This window comes from Rutidosis leptorrhynchoides, chromosome 1 (assembly GCF_046630445.1).
Source record: "Rutidosis leptorrhynchoides isolate AG116_Rl617_1_P2 chromosome 1, CSIRO_AGI_Rlap_v1, whole genome shotgun sequence".
In the NCBI taxonomy this organism is placed as follows: Eukaryota; Viridiplantae; Streptophyta; class Magnoliopsida; order Asterales; family Asteraceae; genus Rutidosis; species Rutidosis leptorrhynchoides.
Genome location: NC_092333.1, coordinates 293800138 through 293818616, shown reverse-complemented (window position 1 = coordinate 293818616; position 18479 = coordinate 293800138).

Here is an 18479-nt window from a genome sequence, read left to right as displayed (position 1 = left end):
AGTATAGCTTTTAAATCAAAGCTCTTCTTAGCTTTTAATTAACCTAAACAAAACAGTCCCCGGTTTTACTACGACGGCGTATATCCAGTTTTATGGTGTTTATCGTGTTTCCGGGTTTTAAATCATTAAGTTAGCATATCATATAGATATAGAACATGTGTTTAGTTGATTTTAAAAGTCAAGTTAGAAGGATTAACTTTATTTGCGAACAAGTTTAGAATTAACTAAACTATGTTCTAGTGATTACAAGTTTATAACGTTGAATAAGACAGCTTTTTATGTATGAATCGAACGATGTTATGAACATCATTACTACCTCAAGTTCCTTGGATAAACCTACTGGAAATGAGAAAAATGGATCTAGCTTCAAAGGATCCTTGGATGGCTTGAAAGTTCTTGAAGCAGAATCATGACACGAAAATAATTTCCAGTAAGATTTTCACTCGAAATAAGATTGTTATAGTTATAGAAATTGAATTAAAGTTTGAATATGATTATTACCTTGTATTAGAAAGATAACCTACTATAAGTAACAAAAGTTCCTTGATCTTGGATGATTACTTGGAATGGATTTAGAAAACTTGGAAGTAAACTTGCAATCTTGGAAGTATTCTTGATTTTATGAAACTAGAACTTTTGGAATTTATGAAGAACACTTAGAACTTGAAGATAGAACTTGAGAGAGATAAATTAGATGAAGAAAATTGAAGAATGAAAGTGTTTGTAGGAGTTTTTGGTCGTTGGTGTATGGATTAGATATAAATGATATGTAATTTTGTTTTCATGTAAATAAGTCATGAATGATTACTCATATTTTTGTAATTTTATGAGATATTTCATGCTAGTTGTCAAATGATGGTTCCCACATGTGTTAGGTGACTCACATGGGCTGCTAAGAGCTGATCATTGGAGTGTATATACTAATAGTACATACATCTAAAAGCTGTGTATTGTACGAGTACGAATACGGGTGCATACGAGTAGAATTGTTGATGAAACTGAACGAGGATGTAATTGTAAGCATTTTTGTTATGTAGAAGTATTTTGATAAGTGTCTTGAAGTCTTTCAAAAGTTTATGAATACATATTAAAACACTACATGTATATACATTTTAACTGAGTCGTTAAGTCATCGTTAGTCGTTACATGTAAGTGTTGTTTTGAAACCTTTAGGTTAACGATCTTGTTAATTGTTGTTAATCCAATGTTTATAATATCAAATGAGATTTTAAATTATTATATTATCATGATATTATGATGTATAAATATCTCTTAATATGATATATATACATTAAATGTCGTTACAACGATAATCGTTACATATATGTCTCGTTTCAAAATCATTAAGTTAGTAGCCTTGTTTTTACATATGTAGTTCATTGTTAATATACTTAATGATATGTTTACTTATCATAATATCATGTTAACTATATATATATATATATATATATATATATATATATATATATATATATATATATATATATATATATATCCTTATATATGTCATCATATAGTTTTTACAAGTTTTAACGTTCGTGAATCACCGGTCAACTTGGGTGGTCAATTGTCTATATGAAACCTATTTCAATTAATCAAGTCTTAACAAGTTTGATTGCTTAACATGTTGGAAACACTTAATCATGTAAATAACAATTTCATTTAATATATATATAAACATGGAAAAGTTCGGGTCACTACACATCCAACCTCAAGAAATCTTTCTTATTTACAGTAAGATATCTTTCTAATACAAGGTAATACTCATATTCAAACTTTGGTTCAATTTCTTTAACTATAACGATCTTATTTCGAGTGATGATCTTACTTGAATTTGTTTTCGTGTCATGATTCTGCTTCAAGAACTTTCAAGCCATCCAAGGATCCTTTGAAGCTAGATCCATTTTTCTCTTTTCCAATAGGTTTATCCACAAAACTTGAGGTAGTAATGATGTTCTTAACATCATTCGATTCATACATATAAATCTATCTTATTCGAAGGTTTAAACTTGAAATCACTAGAACATAGTTTAGTTAATTCTAAACTTGTTCGCAAACAAAAGTTAGTCCTTCTAAATTGACTTTTAAAATCAACTAAACACATGTTCTATATCTATATGATATGCTAACTTAATGATTTAAAACCGGAAAATACGAAAAATACCGTAAAACCGAATATACGCCGTTGTAGTAACACCGCGGGCTGTTTTGGGTTAGTTAATTAAAAAGTATGATAAACTTTGATTTAAAAGTTGTTCTTCTGGGAAAATGATTTTTCTTATGAACATGAAACTATATCCAAAAATAATGGTTAAACTCAAAGTTGAAGTATGTTTTCCAAAATGGTCATCTAGACGTCGTTCTTTCGACTGAAATGACTACCTTTACAAAAACGACTTGTAACCTATAATTCTGACTATAAACCTATACTTTTTCTGTTTACATTCATAAAATAGAGTTCAATATGAAACCATAGTAATTTTATTCACTCAAAACGGATTTAAAACGAAGAAGTTATGGGTAAAACAAGATTGGATATTTTTTTGATTGTTGTAGCTACGGGAAATATTGTAACAATTCTATACAAATCATATCCTAGCTAACTTATATTGTATTATACATGTATTCTAATATATTATGTAATCTTGGGATACCATAGACACGTATGCAAATGTTTTGACATATAATATCGACCCATCTATATATATTAATTGGAACAACCATAGACACTCTATATGCAGTAATGTTGGAGTTAGCTATACAGGGTTGAGGTTGATTCCAAAAATATATATAGTTTGAGTTATGATCTAGCCTGAGACGTGTATACAATGGGTCGTGGATTTATTCAAGATAATATATATCGATTTATTTCTGTACATCTAATTGTGGACAACTAGTTGTAGGTTACTAACGAGGACAACTGACTTAATAAACTTAAAACATTAAAACGTATTAAAAATATTGTAAATATATTTTGAACATAATTTGATATATATGTACCTATTTGTTATAGGTTCGTGAATCGACCAGTGGCCAAGTCTTACTTCCCGACGAATTAAAAATCTGTGAAAGTGAGTTATAGTCCCACTTTTAAAATCTAATATTTTGGGATGAGAATACATGCAGTTTTATAAATGTTTTACGAAATAGACACAAGTAAATGAAACTACATTATATGAGTGAATGATCGAAGCCGAATATGCCCCTTTTGCTTGGTAGCCTAAGAATTAGTAAACCGGTCTACTAATTGACGCGAATCCTAAAGATAGATCTATTGGGCCTAACGAACCCCATCCAAAGTACCGAATGATTTAGTACTTCGAATTCGTTTTTATCATGTCCGAAGGATTTCCCGAAATGATAGGGGATATTCTTATATGAATCTTGTTAATGTCGGTTACCAGGTGTTCACCATATGAATGATTTTATCTCTATGTATGGGATGTATATTGAAATATGAAATCTTGTGGTCTATTATTATGATTTAATAATATATAGGTTAAACCTATAACTCACCAACATTATTTGTTGACGTTTTAAGCATGTTTATTCTCAGGTAATTATTAAGAGCTTCCGCTGTTGCATACTAAAATAAGGACAAGATTTGGAGTCCATGCTTGTATGATATTATGTAAAAACTGCATTCAAGAAACTTATTTTTGGTGTAATATATTCTTATTGTAAACCATTATGTAATGGTCGTGTGTAAACGGTATATTTTAGATTATCATTATTTGATAATCTACGTAATGCTTTTAAACCTTTATAGATAAAATAAAGGTTATGGTTGTTTTAAAAATGAATGCAGTCTTTGAAAAACGTCTCATATAGAGGTCAAAACCTCGCGACGAAATCAATTAATATGGAACGTTTATAATCAATATGAACGGGACATTTCAGCATCCCACTCAGTGCCTTCCCATCTAACTGCCTGGTGACCACTGAGCGGACCTCAGAGACACTGATTTTACAACCATGCCTCTCGGCAAAGCCAACCATATTCGGACCGCGAGGAGTAAGAGCCAATGCTTCGTCACTGGTAACACTGTGAGAACCCCCTCTACGATTAAGCCGACGACACAGCTTAAGCCAGCTCTGATACCAACTGAAACGACCCGTCCATATTACTATAAATGCAGTACATTTTCATTGGTCCCATAGCGAGGTATTTGACCTCTATATGATACGTTTTAGAAAATATTGCATTCGTTTTATAAAAAGCACATCATTATTATACATAATGCATTTTTAAACAAGTGGGCGATTATTTAAGAAATAATCCCCAAAATACATCGGATTTCCAAATACTACACACATGACTTAACAGTCGAATATAATACATGACAAAGGTTTTATTGAATGCAACACTTTATTTAAATAAAAGTATGAGACTCCATGCACAGCTTGCTCAGATAATGCAACAGCAAAAGACTTTGTTATGGACCTGAGAATAAACATGCGTAAATAGTCAACACAAAGATTGGTGAGATATATAGGTTTATCATCGATATAAATATAGACCAACAGATTTCAAAGTTATAAATATATGTACACTCGCAAGTGTATAAAAGTATTCTATAAGTTGTTGAGTGCTTCGGTAACCATACTTAACCATTAATGTGGCATATTCCCTTTATTATGAAATCTCCCTACACTGTACCAAGTGTAGTAAAAACGAAGTACTATGCAACCGTTTACGATACTAGAGTGACTAGCCCGGTTGAGGTTGTCAAACCTGATAGATCTATCAATAGGATTCTCGTAATCATGTTCTTACAACATGTAAATATTAGTTACCAAGCTATTAGGGAAGATATGCAAAGTGGTATAACTCAACGTAGAATATATTTTAAGTACTTATGTCTATGGTGTAAAACATAAAATGCATGTATTATCATCCCAAAATATTTGTAAAGTTTAAAAATGGGACTATATACTCACAGTAGTAAAAGTATATTAATAATAAGTTTTCAACTTATTAAAAACATGACCGTCGTCCTTGGATTCACGAACCTATAACAATAATAATGATTCAGATAATAATACGACATATGAATAAAATAAAGCAAGTTCATAGAATACTTATATAATAATTTTTAACATTTTATGTTAGTAGTCCATTGTTAGTAGTCATTTGTTAGTAGTCCAAAATAGTCCGAAAAGTCCAACAGTCCAATAATGTGTGTGTGTGTGTATATATATATATATATATATATATATATATATATATATATATATATATATATATATATATATATATATATATATATATATATATATATATATATATATATATATATATATATATATAATCTTAGAGTTACCCCACGACGTATTATATACGTATTGTCTTTGCATCAACCCAGAGACGTTGAAACAACCCAACCCGTATTCCATACGATAATATTTTTTTTTTATAATACACATTTATGCACCAATTAAATATGTAAACCATTCCATAAGTTCCATTTAAACGTACATCAATTTAAATGTTTACAAAAGGAACGAAAGTAATTAATTAAGTTTAATACAAGTTTGACCCACTACAAGGATAGTTTATAATCCAAACGACCTCGAGCATGGTTTGGGGCTAAACTACCCAAAACGTTAGGCCAGCTTCAAAAGCTAACCCCAAAAGCACCCCCGAAAACATAAGCGGGAGACCACTAGTCCAAACTTATGCCCTTACCCTTGTCCAAGCCGAAACCTATAAAATGGTAAACAACGAGAGGGTAAGCAAGGCTTAGTGAGTGCAACAATTATACATACATATATATAACCTACTTACTTGCAAACACTTACCAAATCCGCATACATACTAGTTACATAATTAGCATACCTTTCACATGTATAACGCTAAGTACCACGATAACAAGACTAGTATAACAATAGCATATAACACAACGATACATCATGCTAAAATACAAGTATAATGATGATGTTCACAACATCCAAAGTGCTCAAGATCTCAAGGCTAGCCCAACGAATGGTATCGTCAACATCGAACTTAAACCCCATTTGCCTACATTAATGTGGTATCGTCAACACCGAACTTTAAACCCACAAATGAGGTATCGTCAACATCGAACTTTAAACCCTCATCAACTTACTACAATAGTCGTATGGCATCGTCAACATCGAACTTTAATTCCATACGTGAGGTATCATTAACAACGAACTTTAAACCCACACCCCACAAGTAAATAAATTATATACATACACATATAATTATTCCACTCACCTTGTCACAAGGATGATGATTTAGCACTTTCGAGCTTCAACGCAATGTACCTAAATCATTAAGTGCACATTCAATTTCACAACTAGTGGGATTAACCACAATACTCCTACTTGAGCATTTAATGTCCCAATTTGCATTCAATGACTCCACTACTCACAACCGCCCGTACACGGCCAAGACTCAACTTTAATCACTTAGACTAGTGAATTAAAGTCTATTAACTTCAATTAACACAAAACTTAGGGTAATCCATACCCATTTCATCTAATTAGGTCAACTAGTACATTTTGACCCATTTTATATTACTTAGACTCACAATCAAGTCAAACTTACCCATTAACACTTCTTTCATAATTCTTAAAGTGCATTAGTGACTAAAAACACCAATTAACACTTACAACCTCAAATCACGAGGTCAAAACCCTAGATTGTGACTATTAAGGTTTCATTACAACAACCTCACCCAAAATCACCCATTTTACCCTCAAATGGGTCATACAAATCACTAGTACCCAAAACCCTAGTCATTAACCAATTAAAACTCAAAACTTAGAGTTAGAACTTACCGAGACTATCAACGCGTAGCTAGAGACACAAGGAACAACTTTAAATCTCATTCCTAGGTTTGATTCACAAATCTCCAACTTCAAATCTCAAGATCAAGCTAGGTGGGTTTTGTGTTTTGGGAGAGAAATAGGAAAGAAAATGGAAATGAAAATGAAATAAATGGATGTGTGGTGGAGAGTTAATGCTCCCACCAGATTTACATGTCAAATTACTATTTTGTCCCTCAAAGTCATTTAATTTAAGCTAAAACCGGAATCAGAACTGCAGGACTGTCGCGGCGCGACCTTAATCGTCGCGGCGCGACACATAAAGTGAAAATATACCCTTCTTAAGCCAACTTCTGATCCCAATTTGCTTGTTATGCCGCGGCGCGGACCCAATCGTCGCGGCGCGACCTAAGGCTAGAACTGGACAGCTCGACCAACTTTTACACTTTTCGATTTTATTTACCTTGCACAATCCAAACCCACTTCCTATGTTCACCTAGCCTTCCATAAGAGTCTCACAAGACTTAACGCTAACCAAACCCATGACTAAACCCATGCACACATTATCAAGTGCACTTATATGTATATATATATATATATATATATATATATATATATATATATATATATATATATATATATATTCATACATTTACGCATAAGCTAACGATTTATAAACGTAAAAATGATTAATTACGTACCTTTCGATACGTACGGGAAAAACGGGATGTTACAACTCTCCCCCACTTGAATCGGAGCTCGTCCTCGCGATCTAAGCCGCATGACAAGAAGGGAGATAAACCAACACAAACTCTTCGGGCTCCCAAGTAAACTCGGAACCCTTACTACGGCGCCATTGAACTTTAAAAGTACTACCTCTTTATGTCTCAACCTTTTGACCTTCTCATCAAGTATGGCAATCGGTTCCTCGATATACTCTAACTTATTATTTAGCTCAATCTCGTCTAGTGGCACCCAAGACGAATCATCCGCAAGACACTTACGGAGATGAGAAACATGAAATGTATTATGGATCCCCGCAAGCTCTTCGGGTAATTCCAAACGATACGCGACTTCACCAACACGAGCTAAAACCTTGAATGGTCCAATAAACCGAGGAGCTAACTTTCCTCATTTCCGAAATCAAATAATACCTTTCCATGGCGAAACCTTAAGCATCACCATGTCACCTTCTTGAAATTCGATCGTTCGTCTACGTTTGTCGGCATACGACTTTTGCCTATCTTGAGCCTTTTTCAAATGCTCTCGAATCACATCAATCTTACTATTCGTCTCTAAAACCAAATCGGTACTCCCGATTTCCTTTTGTCCCACTTCACCCCAACAAATCGGGGTTCGACATCTACGCCCATAAAGCATCTCATAAGGTGGCATCCCGATACTAGTATGATAACTATTATTGTACGAGAATTTCACCAAAGGTAAGTGCTCGTCCCAACTACCACCAAAATCGATAATACACGCCCGTAACATATCCTCTAAAGTTTGATTCGTACGTCCGGTTTGACCGTCCGTTTGAGGATGATACGCCGTGCTTAATTTCAATCGCGTACCCATATCTTCATGAAACCTTTCCCAAAACCGAGATGTAAAACGGGTATCTCGATCCAAAATAATAGATATAGGAACACCGTGTCGTGAGATGACTTCCTTGATAAACAACTTAGCCAAGGTCTCCGACGATATCGCTTCCTTAATGGGAAGAAACAAAGCACTTTTCGTCAATCGATCAACTATAACCCAAAACGAATCAAATTGGGTTCTCGCCGTTTTAGGTAACTTTGTGATGAAATCCATGGTAATGTGTTCCCATTTCCATTTCGGGATTTCTAACGGTTGTAACTTACCATACGGCTTTTGGTGCTCGGCCTTAACTTGCAAACACGTGACACATTGTTCAACATACTTCACAACATCACGTTTCATGCCCGGCCACCAATAATTAAATCAAGATACATTTTCGTCGTGCCCGGATGAATGGAATACTTTGACTTATGTGCTTCATCAAGTAGCACTTGTCGATAATCCCCCATCTTAGGTACCCACACTCTTCCTTGAAAAGACAACAGACCCAGCGAGCCCATAGTAATGAACTCCAATTGTCCCACAATTTGCTCCGCATGCTTGTTGTGAACGTAATCCTCTATTTGAATCATACCAAGTTTTTCAAGAAAATCATTAGTAATAATCATACGTAACAATCCCAATCGTAACGCCGGGTGATGACTCTTTCGACTTAACACATCCGCGACCACATTCGCCTTGGCCGGATGATAAAGTATCTCACAATCGTAGTCTTTTACCACATCCATACACCTACGTTGACGATAATTCAAATCTCGTTGATTAAAGAGATGTTTCAAACTCTTATGATCTGAATAAATCATACACTTGACACCATACAAGTAATGGCGCTAAATTTTTAACGCATGCACAACCGCCGCCAACTGAAGATCATGAGTCGGATATCTCGTCTCGTGTTCCTTTAATTGTCGAGAGGCATAAGCAATGACTTTACCTCTTTGCATTAGAACACACCCGAGTCCATTTAACGAGGCATCACAATAAACCGTCATGTCTTCTACCCCTTCCGGCAAAACCAACACCGAAGCTTGACATAACTTCTCTTTTAACAATTGAAAAGCAATTTCTTGCTCGTTCTCCCAAACAAACCTCACGTTCTTCCTCGTCAATTTCGTCAATGAAGAGGCGATCTTAGAAAAATCTTGGATAAACCGACGATAATAACCGACCAATCCGAGAAAACTTCGGACCTCCGTAGGCGTAGTCGGTTGTCTCCAACTTTTCACCGTCTCTATCTTCCCCGGATCTACTTGGATACCGTCTTTGTTCACAATGTGGCCAAGGAATTGAACCTCCCTTAGCCAAAATTCACATTTGGAGAACTTAGCATACAACTTCTCCTTTCGTAACGTCTTCAATACTTCACGCAAATGACGTTCATGTTCGTTCATACTCTTCGAGTAGACTAGTATGTCGTCAATGAACACAATCACCGACTTGTCCAACATAGGTTGGCACACTCGGTTCATAAGATCCATGAATGCCGCCGGTGCATTCGTAAGACCAAAAGGCATAACTACAAACTCAAAATGCCCATAACGCGTTCGAAAAGCCATTTTCTCAATATCTTCCTCACGGACCCGCATTTAGTGATAGCCGGACCGTAGGTCAATCTTTGAGAAATACGTCGCACCTTGGAGTTGGTCAAACAAATCGTCAATCCGAGGCAATGGATAACGATTCTTGATCGTCACTTTATTCAACTCCCGGTAATCGATGCACATCCGCATACTACCATCCTTCTTTTTCACGAATAAAACCAGAGCGCCCCACGCCAAAGCACTCGGTCGAATAAAACCCTTCTCAAGCAACTCTTGGGTTTGATTTAACAACTCTTGCATTTCCGTCGGTGCTAAACGATAAGGAGTTTTAGCAATGAGGGTAGCTCCCGGAACCAACTCAATGCGAAATTCAGCTTGTCTTTCCGCTGAAACACCCGGTAACTCGTCTGGAAAAACGTCTTCGAATTCACTAACCAACGAAATTTCACGAATAGGTGGTGGTGTAGTGACCCGAACTTTTCCATGTTTATATATATTAAATTAAATTTATATTTACATGATTAAGTGTTTCCAACATGTTAAGAAATCAAACTTATTAAGACTTGATTAATTGGAATAGGTTTCATATAGACAAATGACCACCAAGTTGACCGATGATTCACGAACGTTAAAACTTGTAAAAACTATACGATGACATATATATGGTTATATATATAGTTAACATGATGTTATTATAAGTATGTATCTCATTAGGTATTTTAACAATGAGTTATATACATAAAAATGAGACTATTAAATTAAGAAACTCGAAAACGATATATATAACGATTATCGTTATAACGTCTTACTAGGTACATATGAATCATATTAAGATATTGATACACTTGATTAATTATGTTAAATGATAAGTAAATATATCATTAAGTGTATTAACAATGAACTACATATGTAAAAATAAGACTACTAACTTAATGATTTTGAAACGAGACATATATGTAACGATTATCGTTGTAACGACATTTAATGTATATTGATCATATTAAGATATATTCGTACATCATAATATCATGATAATATAATAATTTAAATTCTCATTTGATATTATAAACATTGGGTTAACAACATTTAACAAGATCGTTAACCTAAAGGTATCAAAACAACATTTACATGTAACGACTAACGATGACTTAACGACTCAGTTAAAATGTATATACATGTAGTGTTTTAATATGTATTCATACACTTTTGAAAGAATTCAAGACACTTATCAAAATACTTCTACTTAACAAATATGCTTACAATTACATCCTCATTCAGTTTCATCAACAAATCTACTCGTATGCACCCGTATTCGTACTCGTACAATACACAGCTTTTAGATGTATGTACTATTGGTATATACACTCCAATGATCAGCTCTTAGCAGCCTATGTGAGTCACCTAACACATGTGGGAACCATCATTTGGCAACTAGCATGAAATATCTCATAAAATTACAAAAATATGAGTAATCATTCATGACTTATTTACATGAAAACAAAATTACATATCCTTTATATCTAATCCATACACCAACGACCAAAAACACCTACAAACACTTTCATTCTTCAATTTTCTTCTCCTAATTGATCTCTCTCAAGTTCTATCTTCAAGTTCTAAGTGTTCTTCATAAATTCCAAAAGTTCTAGTTTCATAAAATCAAGAATACTTCCAAGATTGCAAGTTTACTTCCAAGTTTTCTAAATCCATTCCAAGTAATCATCCAAGATCAAGAAACCTTTATTACTTACAGTAGGTTATCTTTCTAATACAAGATAATAATCATATTCAAACTTTAATCCAATTTCTATAACTATAACAATCTTATTTCGAGTGGAAATCTTACTTGAAATTGTTTTCGTGTCATGATTCTGCTTCAAAAACTTTCAAGCCATCCAAGGATCCTTTGAAGCTAGATCTATTTTTCTCATTTCCAGTAGGTTTATCCAAGGAACTTGAGGTAGTAATGATGTTCATTACATCATTCGATTCATACATATAAAGCTATCTTATTCGAAGGTTTAAACTTGTAATCACTAGAACATAGTTTAGTTAATTCGAAACTTGTTCGCAAATAAAAGTTAATCCTTTAAATTGACTTTTAAAATCAACTAAACACATATTCTATATCTATATGATATGCTAACTTAATGATTTAAAACCTGGAAACACGAAAAACACCGTAAAATCGGATTTACGCCGTCGTAGTAACACCGCGGGCTGTTTTGGGTTAGTTAATTAAAAACTATGATAAACTTTGATTTAAAAGTTGTTATTCTGGGAAAATGATTTTGATTATGAACATGAAACTATATCCAAAAATTATGGTTAAACTCAAAGTGGAAATATGTTTTCTAAAATGGTCATCTAGACGTCGTTCTTTCGACTGAAATGACTACCTTTACAAAAACGACTTGTAACTTATTTTTCTGACTATAAACCTATACTTTTTCTGTTTAGATTCATAAAATAGAGTTCAATATGAAACCATAGCAATTTGATTCACTCAAAACGGATTTAAAATGAAGAAGTTATGGGTAAAACAAGATTGGATAATTTTTCTCATTTTAGCTACGTGAAAATCGGTCACAAATCTATTCCAACCATAACTTAATCAACTTGTATTGTATATTATGTAATCTTGAGATACCATAGACACGTACATAATGTTTCGACCTATCATGTCGACACATCTATATATATTTCGGAACAACCATAGACACTCTATATGTGAACGTTGGAGTTAGCTATACAGGGTTGAGGTTGATTCCAAAATATATATAGTTTGAGTTGTGATCAATACTGAGATACGTATACACTGGGTCGTGGATTGATTCAAGATAATATTTAGCGATTTATTTCTGTACATCTAACTGTAGACAACTAGTTGTAGGTTACTAACGAGGACAGCTGACTTAATAAACTTAAAACATCAAAATATATTAAAAGTGTTGTAAATATATTTTGAACATACTTTGATATATATGTATATATTGTTATATGTTCGTGAATCAACCAGTGGCCAAGTCTTACTTCCCGACGAAGTAAAAATCTGTGAAAGTGAGTTATAGTCCCATTTTTAAAATCTAATATTTTTGGGATGAGAATACATGCAGGTTTTATAAATGATTTACAAAATAGACACAAGTACGTGAAACTACATTCTATGGTTGAATTATCGAAATCGAATATGCCCCTTTTTATTAAATCTGGTAATCTAAGAATTAGGGAACAGACACCCTAATTGACGCAAATCCTAAAGATAGATCTATTGGGCCTAACAAACCCCATCCAAAGTACCGGATGCTTTAGTACTTCAAAATTTATATCATATCCGAAGGGTGTCCCGGAATGATGGGGATATTCTTATATATGCATCTTGTTAATGTCGGTTACCAGGTGTTCACCATATGAATGATTTTTATCTCTATGTGTGGGATGTGTATTTAAATATGAAATCTTGTGGTCTATTGTTACGATTTGATAGATATAGGTTAAACCTATAACTTACCAACATTTTTGTTGACGTTTAAAGCATGTTTATTCTCAGGTGAATACTAAGAGCTTCCGCTGTTGCATACTAAAATAAGGACAAGATTTGGAGTCCATGTTTGTATGATATTGTGTAAAAACTGCATTCAAGAAACTGATTTCGATGTAACATATTTGTATTGTAAACCATTATGTAATGATCGTGTGTAAACAGGATATTTTAGATTATCATTATTTGATAATCTACGTAAAAAATTTTAAACCTTTATTTATGAAATAAAGGTTATGGTTTGTTTTAAAAATGAATGCAGTCTTTGAAAAACGTCTCATATAGAGGTCAAAACCTCGCAACGAAATCAATTAATATGGAACGTTTTTAATCAATAAGAATGGGACATTTCAGGTGGCTCATCACGAGTATCAACAACATGGGCAAGAAAAGCCATGCCACCACTAACAAGAAAACGATGTGCCCGTGCGAAAGAACATATCGGCACAAGTCTTCTTCGCTTATCGCCATGAATAACTAGCTCTCCCCCACTTGGGGTCTTCACGCGGATAAACTTTTCATGGCATGCAATATTGGCTCTATTTCGATCGAGCCAATCCATACCAACAACGATATCAAAGTCGCCCAAGGTCATCGGAATGAGATCTATCTTAAAGTTTTTGGCACCAAACACAACATCACAATGTTTGCACACATCGACCACTAGCACCGTCTTATCGTCCGCTATTTCGACTTCTACCGGACGACTTAACCTAGCTAACAGTCTATTAAGTTTAGGCACAAATTTTGGAGACACAAACGGCAAATTTGCACCGCTATCAAAAAGAATCCTTGCCGGATTAGAATTAACCAAGAAGGTACCTGAGACAACTTCGTTGGATTGCTTGGCTTCGTCGTTAGTCATCAAATAGTTTCGCCCCCTAGCCGTACCCACCGCCTTCTCTAGCCTTTTAACATTATCGTTGTTCAAATCGGGACACTCTGACTTTCGGTGTCCTTCTTTGTTGCAATTAAAACAAGTGAGCTTGTTTGTTGAATTTGGCTTCGGACAATCTCGAGCCATATGTCCACATACCCCACAATTGAAGCAAGTAGGGACAAAGTTCCCAAAACCGCCGATAGCGCCCTTCTTCACACTATTGACACTTTCGGAACCCTTTTTGTTCTTGTTCTTTTTATTGGAAAAATTCGAATAACTCGAACCTTCAAACTTTCTTTTTGAAAAAGTGAAATCGCTTTTCCTTGGAACCTCCGGCTCAAAACCCCGAGCCAACTCGTATAGCTCTTCAAAAGTCTTAGCCATTCCCAGACTAATCTTACCCTTGAACTCGTCGTTCAAATTACGGTAGAAATCTTTCATTAGCTTGTGATCGTCACCAACATATTCTGGGTAAAAGTGAGTCTTTGCCAAAAAGGTAGACTTGAGAGTAACCAAGTCCATTGAACCTTGTTGCAAATGATGCAACTCGTCCCGGATTCTATCAAGGTCGGAAGAAGTTCGGTATTCTTGGAAGAATTCCTTCTTAAACTCCTCCCATGTCAAGCTCATGCATTGCTCTTCACTGTATAAATTGATTTTATCGTCCCACCACAACTTGCCTTCCTCACGTAGCATGCTAGACCCATATCTCGTCTTCTTTTCGGGAGGACATTCCGCGGTACGGAAAGCTCCCTCGATATCGGAAATCCAACAAGTGCTTTTCAATGGATCCCTCACCCCATTAAACATCGGGGGTTGAGTATCCTTGAAGTTTTTGTAGTGGAAGTCCCGCCTTCCTTCACCTCCTTCACCGCGAGGATAAATGTTTCTAGCATCAAGGTCCTCTTCGATAGTGGCCTTCATTCGTTCATTTATCAAATCGGTCACTTGCCCATCGACCGAATCTTGGAAGACCTTTCAGACGTCCGTAAGAAAATCTGCTTTTAACTTTTTAAAGACGGCCTCAACCTTAGCCGAAAACTCGACGTCCTTGCTTGCATGATCGGGTCTGTTTCTCATCTTCATTCTATAAAACGGAAAGGGTTAAACCATGAACAAAAAGCATAACACGTGAGTATATACATGCGTACCACACTACCCCATCTTGCTCAACAATCGTCGTACATTACTCGTTTGACACGATTTGCACTCGTAACAACGGTAGCTAATCGTTGTTACGCGAGCAAGTCGCATTAACTCGCTAGTACAACATCCGTCTTGCTTGATGATTGCTAAACACAATACAAAACAATTAGCACAAGGTTAGTTCATATAAACCAAGGCACTAACAATTCCCGATTAGACCCAAAGTCCTACAAGTCCCGCATAAAGCGCTCACACAATAAAGTCCAAGTCTAGGCACCTATCTCAAGTTGCCTACATCCCTTAGACCATGCTCTGATACCACTTGAAACAACCCAACCCGTATTCCATACGATAATATTTTTTTTTATAATACACATTTATGCGCCAATTAAATATGTAAACCATTCCATAAGTTCCATTTAAACATACATCAATTTAAATGTTTACAAAAGGCACGAAAGCCATTAATTAAGTTTAATACAAGTTTGACCCAATACAAGGATAGTTTATAATCCAAACGACCTCGAGCATGGTTTGGGACTAAACTACCCAAAACGTTAGGCCAACTTCAAAAGCTAACACCAAAAGCACCCCCGACAACATAAGCGGGAGACCACTAGTCCAAACGTATGCCCTTACCCTTGTCCAAGCCGGAACCTATAAAATGGTAAACAACGAGAGGGTAAGCAAGGCTTAGTGTGTGCAATAATTATACATACATATATATAACCTACTTACTTGGAAACACTTACCAAATCCGCATACATACTAGTTACATAATTAGCATACCTTTCACATGTATAACGCTAAGTACCACGATAACAAGACTAGTATAACAATAGTATATAACACAATGATACATCACGCTAAAATACAAGTATAACGATGATGTTCACAACATCCAAAGTGCTCAAGATCTCAAAGCTAGCCCAACTAATGGTATCGTCAACATCGAACTTAAACCCCATTCGCCTACATTAATGTGGTATCGTCAACACCGAACTTTAAACCCATATATGAGGTATCGTCAACATCGAACTTTAAACCCTCATCAACTCACTACAAAAGTCGTATGGCATCGTCAACATCGAACTTTAATTCCATACATGAGGTATCGTCAACAACGAACTTTAAACCCAGACCCCACAAGTAAATAAATTATATACATACACATATAATTATTCCACTCACCTTGTCACAAGGATATTGATTTAGCACTTCTGAGCTTCAACGCAATGTACCTAAATCATTAAGTGCACATTCAATTTCACAACTAGTGGGATTAACCACAATACTCCCACTTGAGCATTTAATGTCCCAATTTGCATTCAATGACTCCACTACTCACAACCGCCCATACACGGCCAAGACTCGACTTTAATCACTAAGACTAGTGAATTAAAGTCTATTAACTTCAATTAACACAAAACTTAGGGTAATCCATACCCATTTCATCTAATTAGGTCAACTAGTACATTTTGACCCATTTTATATTACTTAGACTCACAATCAAGTCAAACTTACCCATTAACACTTCTTTCATAATCCTTAAAGTGCATTAGTGACTAACAACACCAATTGACACTTACAACCTCAAATCACGAGGTCAAAACCCTAGATTGTGACTATTAAGGTTTCATTACAACAACCTCACCCAAACTCACCCATTTTACCCTCAAATGGGTCATACAAATCACTAGTACCCAAAACCCTAGTCATTAACCAATTAAAACTCAAAACTTAGAGTTAGAACTTACCGAGACTATCAACGCATAGCTAGAGACACAATGAACAACTTTAAATCTCGCTCCTAGGTTTGATTCACAAATCTCCAACTTCAAATCTCAAGATCAAGCTAGGTGGGTTTTGTGTTTTGGGAGAGAAATAGGAAAGAAAATGAAAATGAGAATGAAATAAATGGATGTGTGGTGGAGAGTTAATGCTCCCACCAGATTTACATGTCAAATTACCATTTTGTCCCTCAAAGTCATTTAATTTAAGCTAAAACCGGAATCAGAACTGCAGGACTGTCGCGGCGCGACCTTAATCGTCGCGGTGCGACAAATAAAGGGAAAATATACCCTTCTTAAGCCAACTTCTAATCCCAATTTGCTTGTTATGCCGCGGTGCGGACCCAATCATCGCGGCGCGGCCTAAGGCTAGAACTGGACAGCTCAGCCAACTTTTACACTTTTCGATTTTATTTACCTTGCACAATCCAAACCCGCTTCCTATGTTCACCTACCCTTCCATAAGAGTCTCACAAGACTTAACCAAACCCATGACTAAACTTATACATGCACACATTATCAAATGCACATATATGTATGTGTGTATATATATATATATATATATATATATATATATATATATATATATATATATTCATACATTTACGCATAAGCTAACGAGTTATAAACGTACAAATGATTAAGTAGGTACCTTTCGATACGTACGGGAAAAACGGGATGTTACAGACGTATTGTATACGTATTGTCTTAGAATTAACTAAGACGTATTGTGTACGTATTGTCTTAGGATTGATCAAAATGTATTGTATACTTATTGTGTTAGAACGTACCAAGAATATTATTATACATATATACAATTACAGAATTAACCAGATTGTAATATTTTGTTATACTACTGATAACATATCCAAATATATATAGGATATAGGAAAAGTTAGCAAGGATATGGTTAATATAGTTTTTATAATATAAATTTCGTCCATACAACGTTAATTGTAGCAGATTTTGTTTTGCTCATCAAATATTCATTACAACTCCGTTTAAAGTGAATCAAATTGCTATGGATTCATTAAGAAGTAAATTTTACAAAACCAATTCGAAAAGTTCATCCCAAGTAGTAATTTGTACAACTTTACCCTCTTTTTATGTCGGTGGACAGATTTGAAAAAATCCCTGCATCCACCCAATATATGATTTTTTATAAAAAATATTGGAAGTCT